The sequence below is a fragment of the Berghia stephanieae genome, chromosome 1, assembly GCF_034508935.2.
Source record: "Berghia stephanieae isolate SIO BIC M18660-M18661 chromosome 1, UCSD_Bste_1.3, whole genome shotgun sequence".
Lineage (NCBI taxonomy): Eukaryota > Metazoa > Mollusca > Gastropoda > Nudibranchia > Aeolidiidae > Berghia > Berghia stephanieae.
In genome coordinates this window covers 67489679-67498387 of record NC_088360.1, presented here as the reverse complement: position 1 = coordinate 67498387, position 8709 = coordinate 67489679, and positions in this window count along the sequence as shown.

Genomic DNA, 8709 nt, shown 5'->3' with positions numbered 1-8709 from the left:
AACATAATGATCTTGCCATCTCACCACTCAAATATTTGCTGAGAAAGTATTTTGTATCTATCTAACGCCAATTAACAAATGCTACATAAGATTCATGCATAAGTTGATAAGATTAAACTGAGAGATGACTTGCGAGTTAAAAGATTAAAGCTGAATTCATCTTCAAAGTTTCAAAATGTTTGATGATACGACTTTAATTTACTGATTTAAATGTCATGTTTGCTTTATCAAAAGTTACATGGAAAATGAGGCTTTATAACATTTAAAGGGTCTGTGTGTGAGTGTGTGTGTGCGCGTGTGTGTGTGTGTTTTGTTTTTGTTTGTTTTTAAGGGTTTTTCGGCGCTTGCAACACATTTAGGTTATATCAGCGCCAGTAAAAAGGAAGAAAATGGGATAGTAAAAAGTTCTAGAATTACTATTAAAGCACCCAAGAAAAAGTAAGACATAGGGGAACTGGGAACAAATAGAGATCAGAGGCAGATTCCAAGAGCAAACCATCAATGTACTTAGTTTGAGATCACCTATAAGTCTCATCCGGACACAAGCACAAAATCCAACAAAGAGAACACACTCAAATGCTTACATTATACATTAAAAATAAACATAATAATACATAACATCGAGATGATTTACAAGGAAAAAAATATTTCCCAAAAAAATAACTATGCATTTGACTGTTTCCCTCCCAGCTAGGACTCGGGCCACGGCCAGGACAAAACCAAGTAATCTCATTCCAAGACAAAGACAGAAAGCAAGTTGGAAAACAGATATAGGGGATAGAAGACACAGCAAGTACCTCCCTGCCCACTATGGGAGGTCAGGAACCCCACCCAGTGAGTGTGTGTGAGTGTGTGTTCGCGTGTGTGTCTCTCGTAAAAAAGGGGCAAATGACAGAAAAACTTGACAATTCACTGAATAAGGTAATATCTAAAAAATAATTTCAGAGCCTTTAAATATTGATATATAAAAATACTAAGAGTATAAGATTGAAATCCGGAGCAATGAGTTTGAAATGAAAGTCGGATCATTCTATATGTCCAATAATTCTACTGTACGATAAGATTTTATAAGAAGTTTCGTATTTAACTCTTTATGGAAATTTATGATAATTCAAAGATATGTGTTTAAAAAATCAACCAACTAAAAATCATACGAGGCGATAACGAATCCAGGTAGTAATTAATCACTATAGAGCTTTTTGAATAAATGAATGAGTGTTAAGGGTGTCAATGACTGGCTGACTTTGGACGCTATAGATGCATTCCATGTTGAACTGCAACATTTTATTGGCTATATTTTTTGAAGTAGGCAAATTGAAATAAACGAAAATAGAATATTATATCAAAGTAATGGTCTAGTTTTATAGATATGGTCTGGAAGGTGGGTTTTGTGTCAATTTCAATTTCACAGTATTTTTCAAAGAATCAACCGATACCTGTAACCGGCTTATTGGTATTTTTCCTTTTCAATTGAGTTCAAATGGTTGTTTTCTATTTATAGGATGATTGGAAAAGTTACATTTTCATTTTAAATCATGCATTTTTATGACATGGTAATCCACATAACAAAAGGGCATTAGGTAGTAATTTCGATAAAATTCAGCTCTATATGTTTTGACACAGGAAGTATCGATTTGACTGACTTGTTTTCTTTAACATCGAATTCATTTTGTACGTTTAGAGACAATTATATAGATTTTTTAATGTGCACAGGAAGGAGGTAGAGTTGGAAGAGATGATGGAGAATTTTAACACTGATATAAATTGGAATAGAAGGGGGCCATGATGCGAAAACAGTGGCAATGTGTGGAGGTGATGACATGGAGATGTCAACAGACGAAGAGTCGGAAATGAAGATCCAATAACAACATAGTTCAAGACCTCGCCCCAAATAGATGTGATAATGACAGATTCAAGCAAACCATACATCGTGTCTTTTATATCCATGGTCACTGCAAATCAACATTTTACCTAAATACATACCACTGATCTGTAGGTCTCCAGATCAGTGACTATGATATTAGGATATACTGAAATACAAACCAATTCATTTCCACCGGTCAAGAAGTTCATTCATCTGTATTGCAAATACATGGAAATGATGACTACATTTAACACGGAAACAAAGAACTAGTATGTAACTTGCATGGCTCCACCAAGCTGAAATCAATTCGAATGCCAAGTTTTAAAAAACCACACTACCACCATCACTTCATCACTGATTCGACTTCTGTCACAATTCTCGCCAACCCCGACACCCACAATCCCCTCATATCCATGATCTTTTCATCACAAATCCTGTTAACCCAGCCTACCCAAGACACCATAACAATCACCCGACATCATACTCACTTCTCAATCCAATCTTACAAAAGATTAGCGGCATGATATTCTGTCATCTCACCACTCATTGTCATCTATATCATTACTGTCATTGATTTCGCTTCACCATCCACATTATCTGAACACCAACATCTCCGGAAACAAGAACTATAACAGTACAATCCCGACTTATTTCCAATAGGAAACCGTTATATATGCCGAAACTTCACCCCTTGTCAATCTAACCACGATTCTAAGTCAACTAGATGTATTATAAGAAGGTATATATCTTTTCTGAACTTTTCATCTGAGTAAAGATGGTATTTCCAAGGAGAACACACTTAAACTCGACGCATTTCAAATTGTAGAATGACAGACATGTACACATACCTTTGGTACAAGAGAAAGTTGGAACAAATAGGTAAATCGCTAAAAAGAAAGGTGGGAGAGGAAACCCATGCTAGTTGGACTGGAAGAACGGCGGATAGGAAAACGGCTAAATGTGTCTATTTTAAACAAAAAGATGTACTATGTTATGTGGATCACTGTCCTTAGCTACCTTTTTAGAAACAAGCAATCATGGAAAAAGAACTTGGCGTAGTACAATACCAGTCTTTGCTTTAACGTAGAAAAGGTTCGACTTGATTCGTGCAAAGTCTTGGAATCTTGGGACTTATGAAACGTGGTACAATTGCCATCCTATAAATTGAAAATGCCATATTATGGATGTATATTAGCTGTTTTCATAGTTTACACGAAACCGTAGTACACACTGGCAGGTGGGCGAGAAGAGCTGCATTGCCATGCGGGTGAAAAGAAACCAAGACTGGCAGGCGGTCTCAAAACGATATTATTGCCATCAGGGTGGGTTAGATTTAAAAAGTTTATGCATAGAGGAATTGTATTTATGTATGTTATCCGTTGTCTGTGCGCTTGTACCACAAACGTCATGAACGTATAGTCTGGCACTGGCCAAAATATTAAATCACAAGGCGAACAATGATTGTATTCAGAAGTACAACCAATAAGATCACTTCGTTCCTCGAGCTCAACTAGCAACTTAAGTCCCACTCTCTTTTTGGTAATCAAAGCCTTATAAATTGCTCTGTTAACGAAGGCTATGATTTGTGTGGCAATGAAGATTTTAAGTTTGAGGAAAACACGATAAAACACATTGACACTAAAAACATGGCTCATTTGTCAATGGCTGACCCCAGTGTTAATTTGTCACTTTTTAGACAACTCGGAGGGAGCAGATATCAAATGATTTCAACCAAATCCCAAAAAGTTAGCTGGATGGACGAATGGCTAGATATTTTGCCAGTATAAACAAAAGCAAAATAAACTCATCTGAAGAAAAATGAAAAGATGGCTAGATTTGTTGTGGGCTGAAAAGATAGCTGTCAAAAAATTCCGTGCAGTTAAATTTTATGGAAAGTCTGTGACCTATTAATTTAATCTATAGCGTTATGGAAATGTAAAATATATCAGGGATCTCTTGCGTCTTTAAGAAAATCAACCATTGACAAAATCCTATGATGCAATAAATCCAAGAGGTTTTCCTTCAGTATCTTATAAAGCTATTTTAGTCCTATTTTAGCACAGATATGGGTGTCTCCTTTACTATTAAATAAACAGCTTTGTAATATATCTTGGTTTATCTGTAAATTCCAAAAACTCAGCATCAATTTTCAATTTAGGATCTGGAATGCTTCAACGGTGTGGGTGAGGGTGTGTGTGGGTTTGTGCCAGTGTGTACGTTTGCTCGTGTGTGCACAAGCGTATTGCGGGTGTGTGCGTATGTGTGCGTATGTGTGTGCATGTGTGTGCGTTTGTGTGCACGTATGTGTGCGCGTATGTGTGCACGTATGTGTGCGCGTATGTGTGCGCGTATGTGCGTGCGTATGTGCGCGTATGTGCGTGCGTATGTGCTTCGTGTACATGTGCGTATGCCTGCATGTGCTTACGCGTGTGTATGTGCTTACGCGTGTGTATGTGCTTACGCGTGTATGTGCTTACGCGTGTGTATGTGCTTACGCGTGTGTATGTGCTTACGCGTGTGTATGTGCTTACGCGTGTGTATGTGCTTACGCGTGTGTATGTGCTTACGCGTGTGTATGTGCTTACGCGTGTGTATGTGCTTACGCGTGTGTATGTGCTTACGCGTGTGTATGTGCTTACGCGTGTGTATGTGCTTACGCGTGTGTATGTGCTTACGCGTGTGTATGTGCTTACGCGTGTGTATGTGCTTACGCGCGCGTATGTGCTTACGCGCGCGTATGTGCTTACGCGCGCGTATGTGCTTACGCGCGCGTATGTGCTTACGCGCGCGTATGTGCTTACGCGCGTATGTGCTTACGCGCGTATGTGCTTACGCGCGTATGTGCTTACGCGCGTATGTGCTTACGCGCGTATGTGCTTACGCGCGTATGTGCTTACGCGCGTATGAGTTTACGCGTGTATGAGTTTACGCGTGTATGAGTTTACGCGTGTATGAGTTTACGCGTGTATGAGTTTACGCGTGTATGAGTTTACGCGTGTATGTGCTTACGCGTGTATGAGTTTACGCGTGTATGTGCGTACACTTGTGCATATACCTGTGCGTGGATGAACCTGTGCTTGTGCATTTGCTCGCGAGGGAGAGGATTGACAGAAAACTTCAATTTGCTGAATTAAGTGATTTGTTGTTTCATTTATTTTTTTACAACGCGAGTCTCAGCGTTCAATCAATTTTAAATAGAGGCCGATTTTATGTATGTAGCTTCAAAAATTGCATAATAGTATCAATTAGATTTTATCAACTGATTAATGATCAAAAAAGTTCTCTGCAGTTAAAGTTATGGAAAGTACTTGATTTAGTGATACAAGAGCTTTATGAAGATGTGTGTTCCAGAAAAAAATCATCGAAACAGTTCTTTTTAAACTCAATTTTATAATGTATTAATAGTGATGCAGCAAGTATATTCTGGCGTGGTTATGAAATTGATACGACAAAGACGATCACAATAAGTTATAGAATTGGCACTTTCGAAACTTTTAGATCATTTCAATGCCTGAGAAAAAGGTAGATGTAAAATAACATGACAGCTAGGTACATTTAGGGATCGGTACCTGAAACTTCTTTGGGTCTCAGGTGCCTTAGATAAAGGAAGATCAAAGGGGACTAGGAATAAAAAGGATAGAGCAGCAATCTATCTGTGCCCTGCCTGAAACCCAAGTCATATCAATCCAGGACACACACAGAAAACCACAAAGGGACAAGCGGGATAGATAAAAGGCCCTACCAGCAGCCCCTTCCAACCGCCCGCTAGCTGATGGTGAATGAATAATGAATATTGAAATCGAATTGAAAATTCAAAAATAAAAATAGTACTTTCCGTTCACCTTGGTATTTTCTGAGAAAAATATATTTGTATTGTATATAACACTGATTAAAAATGCTATATAGAATTCATGCATAACAAATTGATAAAAGACAAAGATGAGAGATAACTGACGAGTACCACAAAGCAGAATTCATCTTCAAATTTTTTTTTTAATATGCGACACTATGAACTTCTGATTTACTGATAGTCCTGGAATAATTCTACAATCGTTCAAAAGTCCCGTTTGCTATATATGTGGATTCATAAAAAACTAAAGGTTCCAAAACTCAGCTATTTTTCAGTGTTAAATGAGGCTTTATAACATTTAAAAGGGTCCTGTGAGGTTTAAATATGTGATACTTGTGCGCATGTGTGTGTGTTTGCGTGCGTGTGTGTGTGTGTATGTGTGTGTGTGTGAGTGAACGTTTGCATGTGCATGTGATTGTTAGAAAGGGGTAAGTGACAGAAAAACTGACAATTTGCTAATTTAGGTGATATTCTGAAATATTTTTCGAGCCCTAACGTTTAGTCAAAATATTGATAGACAAAAATTCTTAAAATATGAGAAAAAAATGAAAGCCGGATCAATATGCATAATACTTAAATCAGATTACTGTCTAATAATTAAACTGTGCAATAAAAAATTTTACGATAAGTAGGTCCCATCACTTGGAAATCACTCCCACTGTCAGACTTGAAAGCAGCGTTGATAAATTCAAAAATAAACTGAAAACCTATCTATTTGGTAAGTATTTAAATTAGATTATGCCAGGAATTATTGCAGAGTACATACGTGTGTGCGTGCGTGCGTGTGTATGTATGTATCTATGTTAGTGAGTGTGCACTCATGTATACATCTAGTTAATTGTGTGTGTGTGTGTGTGTGTGTGCGTGTGTGCGTGTGTGTGTGTGCGTGTGTTTATATATGTTATATGCATGTATGAATTTTTAGTGTACGTGTATACGATGTGTTTGTGAGTGTTGAGTATTATATTTATGTGCAGTGTGTATATTGATATTGTGAAGATATGTACACAGAAGACCAAATAAACGAAATCCAACCTTTGCAAAACAACATGCAAAATGAAAACGAAGAATCTAGCTTACCACCTCTAAAATCTGAAATAGAATGGGCAATTAAATCACTTAAAGATGGGAAAAGTCCAGGTTGTGACAACATTCAAGCTGAGATGATAAAAGCAAGCGAAGATGAAGGAGTTGAAGTATATCTAAGACTTTGTACGAAAATTTGGGAGAAAGAAATTTGGCCATCAGATTGGAGGAGAGCAATTTTTATACCATTGCCTAAGAAAGGAGACTTACAACTATGCTCCAACTACCGAACAATATCACTCATCAGTCATGCAAGCAAAATCCTTCTAAAAATTATCATGAACAGGATTGAACGTAAACTGGAAGAAGAAGTCAGTAACACCCAGGCAGGTTTTAGAAAAAACAGAGGGACAAGAGACCACATATTCAATTTGCGTCAAATTATTCAGAAGCATCGAGAAGTAAATTCTGGCCTCCACACTTGTTTTATAGACTATTCGAAAGCTTTTGATTGTGTTAATCATGAGAAACTATGGGAAACTCTCCTGGAGATGAACTTTGATCCTAGAATTAGAAACCTGATAAGATCCCTCTATGAGAACCAACAATCAGCGGTACAACTAGAAAGCGGAACAACAGAATGGTTCAAAGTTACAAAAGGAGTAAGACAGGGATGTATTCTATCACCCCATTTGTTCAGCATTTACACTGAAGGTATAATGCGAGATGTGGAAAACGATGTCAGGAGAAGTAATTACAACGAACCTAAAATGCATGGTCTACCCATAAAAGATCTGAGGTACGCAGACGACACTGCACTATTGTCCACAACACCGGGGGGACTAGAGAATCTAATAACATCTGTAAAGGAACATAGCGAGACCAAAGGCCTTAAGCTGAATATAAAGAAGACCAAAATCATGAATACTGACAAATGCAAAACAGATGCCATCATAAAAACCAATGGAGAAGAAATAGAAAGAGTAAAGAATTTTGAATATCTTGGAGCCAGGATTGAGTGCAACGGGAAATCGGCCCCAGATATCAGGAGGAGACTAGCAATGGCAAGATCAAAGCTAGAAAAGATGAATAATATCTGGAAAGGGCAGTGCATTCAAACAAAAATCAAAATCCTCAAAAGTGTTGTTTTCCCAACTGCAACATATGGATGCGAAGCATGGACTATCAGCAAAGCAGAGAGCACAAAGATCACAGCTTTTGAAATGGCATGCTACAGAAAAATACTCAGAATATCATGGACTGAAAAACAAACAAAGAAGTCCTGAGAATGATCGGAATAAAATCACCAATTCTTCTTCAAACTGTAAAGAAATTGAAACTAAACTATTTTGGCCACACGACTCGCCACGAATCATTAGAAAAGCACATTCTGCAGACAAGGGTAGACGGCAAGAGAGGAAGAGGTAGACCAACAAGAAGCTGGGAACAAGATATATGTGAATGGCTGGGAATGACAGCAACTCAAGCAAGTAGACTGGCGGAAAACCGTAATCTGTTTCGCAAGAAAGTTCGGGAAGCAACGTCCTACGCAGGATCAGCTGACTAGAGAGAGAGTGTGTATATGGATGTGTGTGTGTGTGTAGTTGGACGCGTGAGAGCTTTTGTTCGTATGTCCGAATCTCGTGTGTATAATGTTTTTTACTGATGGTCAATGTGAAGCGCTATATAAATGTACGATTATTATTTATTATTATTATTATTATTATTATTATTATTATTATTATTATTATTATTATTATTATTATTATTATTATTACAGCTTTTAAATTCCATATACAGGGTCCATTTTGGTCCGAGCTCTCACTTTTATCTTATCCAAAAGTCCTTAAATGTCTGTCATTAAAAGCTTACAGGAAATGTATTTTATATCAAGACACCACTCGACAACTTTGGGAAAGCAACAAATATTTTAAAAGCCAGGATCTAATGTATGTATCGTTATTAAGCG